At 38.3% G+C, this 6,633-nt stretch overlaps 1 long non-coding RNA gene across 1 annotated transcript; it reads right to left on the bottom strand.

The window, feature by feature from the left end:
* Positions 1-3,359: 3,359 nt before the first annotated feature.
* On the bottom strand, positions 3,360-4,567 carry LOC148044907 (uncharacterized). The gene is made up of 3 exons (XR_015697132.1): positions 4,450-4,567; positions 3,824-3,877; positions 3,360-3,490 (listed from the first exon to the last, which is right to left on the bottom strand). It is a non-coding gene; the product is annotated as an uncharacterized LOC148044907 (long non-coding RNA).
* Between the last annotated feature and the right edge of the window lie 2,066 nt (positions 4,568-6,633).

Genomic DNA, 6,633 nt, shown 5'->3' with positions numbered 1-6,633 from the left:
CTCTGGAGCAACCAGCTTTCTGTTGGTTAGTAACTTAGTATGTTGTATCTATGCTCCTTGGGGTTATCCTTTCTCTTACTTTCCCCCTCCCCTCTTTTCCTGATGGAGCAATAACAAAAGCAGGAATAGTCTCCTATCCTGTCCAGTTAAAGGTGTCAATGGTGTTAGAGAGGAAGCAGTGTCATGTACGTTCTTCTCACACACACCCCAACACACCCAAATTCTTGCCACCATATCTGAAATATTTGGCACCCAACGTCTCATCTTTCTACCCATTGCAAGTTCAGTCTGGTCTTGATGAGAGAAGTTGCAACGCCCAAAAGACAATATTGCTAAACAGCAAATCAAGGTCAGTTCTCAATCACTGGTCAAAATGTAACTAAAGTGGTGAAATTCAATGGAAGGGTTTACTTCCTGGAATTTTGTTATGCAATACGGGTAATGAACAAAAAAATGACACACTGAAGTCAAGGAGCAGAAATGAATTTTCAAATCATCCTACAAGTTTCTTAGTAGATTTGTATACTTTCCCTTTCAAAGATCCAGAGTAATCTAGCACGACACAATCATTTTAGTCACCTAGGCAGGGCTGGGCATTAGAATTCCCCAGATCAGTATTGTTTCCCAAGGAGGAAACTCCGAAGTAGTTCAAGTTCATAGGGAGCAATGTTTCTCAACTTTGGCAGCTTGAGGCTATATGGATTTCAACTCCCAGAATTCCCTAACCAGCCAGTATGTTTATATCTGCTTTCAGATATGGAAAGCTACTGGACAACTTTGAGCCTATCATTATTTTTCAGTCTAATCTACTCATAAGGTTATTGGAAATTTAAAAAATGAAGGTGAGACTGTTATTCATGCAACCTTAAACTTTTAGAGGCAAATTGAAAGAGATGAATTAAAACTAATTGAAAAGGTCACAGAGTAAATTTCCAAAATTGTTATACATAGGTTTTTGCCTATCTCTCAACAGATAGGAAATGCCCCCTATGAAGGAGTTACATTGACAGAACACCATGCCCCAAAATATAGTCTATTGCCATTCAAGAATCAGCCACAAACTGTAGTTAAGATTCCTTCCTTCCTACCAATATATGCCATATTTTATAAGAGAAGCATTCACATTTGAAGTTGAAGTTCAAAAGTGGCCCTAATAACAATTCCAAATGTTTCATTAATACACTGAGCATGGAATTGAACAAAATGCTATGCAAGTCTTCCCCCAACTCACAAGATTTATTGCATATCAAAGCAATGGTCCTTCAACAACGGTATGCGGATGAAACCATATTTACATTATTTTCATGGCACAATCGCCATAATATTCTGAGATGCGTTAAAGACCTCTTAACCAATACAAGTGCCAGGTTTTCCCCCCGGTATATATAGGTTAGTGTGTTTATAAAAGAGTGAGCACCTTATTTGGGGCATTATGGTGATGCACTGGACTTTTCACACAGGGACACTCTATTCCATTTCTTCTCTATGCAGACAAAAAACAACAATTGCTGAATAATGTGTATCCAGAGTAGAGGGGAGGGCCAGACATTGCTGAGAGAAGGATTTCCCAATGACTTATCTTTCTTGTGAAAGGACATTGATTAAGATCAGTTAAAAGTTAGAGTCCTTCTTACAAAGAGTGAGTTACTGTTCTGTATTGAATTTTCAGCTGTTCCCCTGATTTCCATCTGGCTGACAGCTATCACATCACTGTTCTGCCAGGAACTGATGTAATCTGAGAGTCAACCATTCTTGCCAGGAAATCCAGGTCTCTGGGGGTGTGAGCCATTTCTGCATAATCATTGGTGGAAAGTAACACTCCTTCCCCACAGCCGGTCAAAAAAAAACCCTGAAGCCGAAACCAATTGTGTAGGAACAGAATTACCACAAGATCAGCTGAAAGACATGACTCCTCTCTTCTGCTTCTAAATCAAAGGGATGGATAGATTTTTAGGGGCCAGAGGAGAGGAGGCACAAGTTACAACAGAGACTTAGAAGGCCTGACAAGGCTATATTCACAGGCAAAAGGATGGCTGCATATGCATAAGGGTATAAAGGATAAAAAGGGAAAAAAGAATGAAAGAAAAGCTCTCCATCATTTCTATAGTGAAATATAATCTCTGTAAAGCAAGAGGTAGTTTGAAATTTTTTCCCCCTGAAGTTGTAGATGCTTCATCACTGGAGATTTCAAAGAAAAGACTGGACGGATACCTGCCTGAAATGGTATAGGGTCTCTGGCTTGAGCAGGGGGTTCGACTAGAAGACTTCTAAGGTCCCTTCCAGCTCTATTCTGATTGGTATTGGCTGTACTGCGTGTATATCAATCTAGAACAGTGGGTCCCAACCTTCCTAATGCCATGACCCTTTAATACAGTTCCTCATGTTGTGGTGACCCCCAACCATAAAATTATTTTATGTTTTCCATATTTTTTCAAAAATATATGTTTCCCAATGGTCTTAGGCAACCCCTGTGAAAGGGTTGTTCGACCCCCGACCCACAGGTTGAGAACCACTGATCTAGAATATTATCAGGGAAGGGTGAAATGTTTTATCCAATCTGGGCCAGACACTGAGACAAAAGTCTTCTGAGCTTTTTTGGACTAATGCTGGAGCCCATTCTCAGGGAACTTCTCTCTAACAGAATGAAAAAGGGTGAAATGTTGTTTTGTTTTTTTAAGAAAAAAAGAAAACATTTTAGGGTTTACCAATTATTTAGGGGCTGCCTCCTGCCCCAGAGATGTGGAAACTGCATCCGTCAAAGTCAAGAACATGGTCAAAGGGAGCAAATGGGTGGGAAGCACAAGAGGGCTGGGAGGTTGAGTGGCATCTGCTTTCAAAGGTCCACTAGAAAGGGAAGTGTATAACAAAATTAGGTAATTAGAGAAGTGGGGAATGTGTCGGCATGATGTGACAGGACACAACAATATTCCTCAGCCCTTGGATTTGGCCTACATTTCTTCTTTCTAACTTGTCCATTAAAATTTTTTTGAAAAGTCATGATGTCAGCTGCATTTGCACAACTGAAGCTTCATCCCTTTTTAAATATGAATTGCACATGTGATACAGTAAATATTAAAAGGGGAGGCAGAGATTTGATTGTGTGAGTGCAGATGCCATCTTGGCTTTTATTTATTGCCTATGTAAACACTTCTGTCTCTTTTTTCAGCAGGGAAAGCAGTAAAAGTTATGAGTCAGTTTAAGGAGAACTTCGGTTCCTACTTCTTATATTTTAAGAGGGCAACAAGTTCTTTCCTTGCCCCATGATTGTGACCCTTTGGTTTTCTGAATAACAAGAATTCTAAGAAAAAGGCTTCATAGTTGAACTTAAGAGGAAAGCAACTTATTTCCAGTTAAAATCTGCAGTGTAGTTTAATACAGATTCATTATAATTACATTTTTTTCATTTTTTTGCATGTCCATTTAGCAGTTCACTTTCTTTATTCTCGATGTGTTCAGTAGTTTCTCCTTTACTTCCAGGATCTTGTATGCCCTGAAAAATTCATCACAAAGCTTCTTCATGACAAAGAAAGATTGAATTTCAAGTCTTTCTTCATCTTAACTGATCATTCTTGTTCTCTTACCTTTCACTCAATGCCTCATTTTTTATTATTCCTTGTTACCTGTACTTTTAGGGACTATGTGAAGTAGTTAATGGCTGATCTAAACCAAATTTTCAATGCATTGGTCATTGGGAGTACTACACCCACCACCTTCTCACTTATTGGTGGAGAGTAAGATTTTTCCCTTTCCCATTCTATGTGGAAAAAGTCTGACTTTTGCTTCTGAGGAAAAAACTCTTACAAAGTGAGACACACACACTCACCTGACAAGATAGTCCAGTTTTTTCCATTGCTGCATTGTTGCATGCATCCAGCAACTGGATTTTGTAGAGAGAGAACAATATTTTAGGGTCAACAATAGTTTTGCATTTCCAATTTTTGAACAAACTTTGTCAATAGCTGAAAAGCTGAAGGTAAAACCTGAAAGCTTTTAGAACAAATGCAATATAATGACCTTTGTATTTAAGACTAATAGAGACAAACTAACCAAGATATAGTAGAAACCTAAAAACAAGAAGGTTCATTTGGGTTGGTTTTCCACTTGCACAGTTGACACATTTTAAATTCAGGCTATTTATTTTGCATCGTTACTTAGCTTTTAATAAAGTTGTCTCTCTGTTTTCCCTCTTTCCCCTTGCAATGTTTGCTAAACAGAAGTCAACATGTATTATAAACAAAAAATAAAAATGTGTCAGTTTCCCAGAATAGAAAAAAAAAGCTAAAGCAACATTAGTAATCCATATCCATCTCCCCTTCTACCTTTCTGGACAATAAGAAGTCCAGCAATTTAGATAATCACTACAGGCACATCCAGTTGCCATTAATAAAGAATGCACAATGTATTAGACACTTCTGACACTATAGCGTAAGAGAAGTTTGTACCACTCACCACATGTTCTATCTTCTCAAACAGCAAACTACTCAGAAAGAACAGCAATTGGTTAGAAAACAAGTGTAAAGGAATCATTTTCCAACTAAAGCATTCATTTGAGAGAAGAACAATATTTAGACTTTTTCTTATGTTCTCCCTGTAATATCAACCTAAGATGAACCTTGATATTTCTGGGAAGTGGGAAGGTCTAAACATTCAATAGAAATGGCTATGAATAAATACCTCCAGGTTTTCTCAAATGAATACAAAGAACTGATTGAAATAACCTCTCCTTCAACTCAAGAGGGTGATTTCCTGGAAACATTTATATAGTTTTCTTAGCAACAATATGAAAGTAGTTTCACTATCATTTTCTAGGATTTACTTTAATTTCTCCAGTCCTGGACATGGCTGGCTGTAGTTTTAAAACCTAGGACTATGACTCAGCAATTATAGACAGTCAATCACACAACCCAAAATCAGATCAGGACTCAGAAAGGTATTTAAAGGCCAGTGCTCCTTCCAGACAAGCAAAATCCAAAGTGCACTGAAGATGTCTCCTCGAATGGAGACAAAATGTTTGCCAGAGATAGATAGATAGGTAGGTAGGTAGGTAGGTAGGTAGGTAGGTAGATAGATAGACAGACAGACAGACAGACAGGCAGGCAGGCAGACAGACAGACAGATGACACTACATACTAGGCAGAGAAAAGGCAGTCATCTAAAATAACATGAATTCAATTATGATTAGACAATTATGAAAATGTCTAAAATGTGATTGAAATGCCTAGGAGAAGTCTTCTTCTGGCCCTGAAATGATGTTAATGTGGGCATCCAGTGGGGAGGACATTCTATAAATGGGGTGCTGCCGCAGTAAAGTGGGTTTTCTTTGTTGAGACCCGTCTTCTCTCCACTTGTAAAGGAACTTTTAGGACTTAAAGCCTTCTAATACTATGTTACTAAATAAGAGGAAGCCATTGCTAAACAATGAGCAAGACTACTTACCAATCCCATTCCTTCTGCAACTGGGAAATAGTTTCAGATAAAAAGCTGTTTTCCATTGTCTTAACAATAACAACAAAAATTGAAAAGGTAGTCACTGAGTTTCTGTGATGTCTGTCATTCTTTCAGTATCAGTTTTAAATTAACAAGTTCTAATGAGGAAGAAGGCAGCTAGATGGTCTTAACGGAAGTCCTGTCAGGAGCAAAAGTTCAGGACCACATGTGAAGTTCCAATTAAACTGATTTATTATTAATTATGCCTATGCATGAGTCTATTCAACTAATGGTTAGCACTATCTTGGCATTAGTTAAAGGTCAGTGAATTTAACAGCTGAACTCTTTGTGGCTATGTAAAGACTCTAGGCTGATTCCTCTTTTGACGTTGCCCTCAGGTTCTGCTACTACTCCTGCAAGTCCCTTCTGTCCATCCGTCTATCCATCCATCTCTGTGTGTGTGTGTGTATGCATGCCTTTAACCAGTGTTTAAAGCACTGATTTAATGGGAGGAGAGCAATGCGGACATGTGTGAAATAGCAATTTAAGTAATCATGGCAATTGAAATCCTGCTATTCTACCAAGCTAAAATGAAAATACATTTCAGATTAACAGAGTTGGATGGAACCCTGTATGTTATCTAGTTTAACCCCTCACCCAAGCAGGTGACCCTACACCATTTCTGAAAAATGGCAGTCTAATCTCTTCTTGAAAGCCTCCAGTGATGAAGCTCCCACATCTTCTGAAGGCAAGTGGTTCCATGGGTTGATTGTTCTCACTGTCAGAAAAAAGTTGCCAACACACACACACACACACACACACACACACTCCTTTCAAATTATCTTCTTACACTTGCTGACCCATTTAATTAATTCTAATGTAAGTGCATCTTTGGGAATTGGTTAGAAGCGACAAAAATATTATAAAGTGGTAAAAAATATTACCTGTAGGGCCTGATAGTTATTGGTCTGCCTAACATAGGAAGGAGAAAACCTGACAGCCTAGTAAAATGGCTTCAGCATGTTAAAAACGATTGACCTGGTGCAAAGAAATATAATTCTAGGAATAGCTTCAGTAGCTCCATAAAACAAAAGTGAAACCTTAAGCAATACAAATGAGAACAGAGGCGTTGACTCCTGAATTACCCAATGCTTGATGGATTATGACTATTAAATAAAAGGGAAAATCATGGTTACTAAATAGGGG

The sequence above is a fragment of the Thamnophis sirtalis genome, unplaced genomic scaffold (genome assembly GCF_051295495.1).
Source record: "Thamnophis sirtalis isolate CommonGarterSnake01/CBP01778 unplaced genomic scaffold, rThaSir2_p1.2 scaffold_6, whole genome shotgun sequence".
Lineage (NCBI taxonomy): Eukaryota > Metazoa > Chordata > Lepidosauria > Squamata > Natricidae > Thamnophis > Thamnophis sirtalis.
This window is presented reverse-complemented; position numbering and strand designations above follow the sequence as displayed.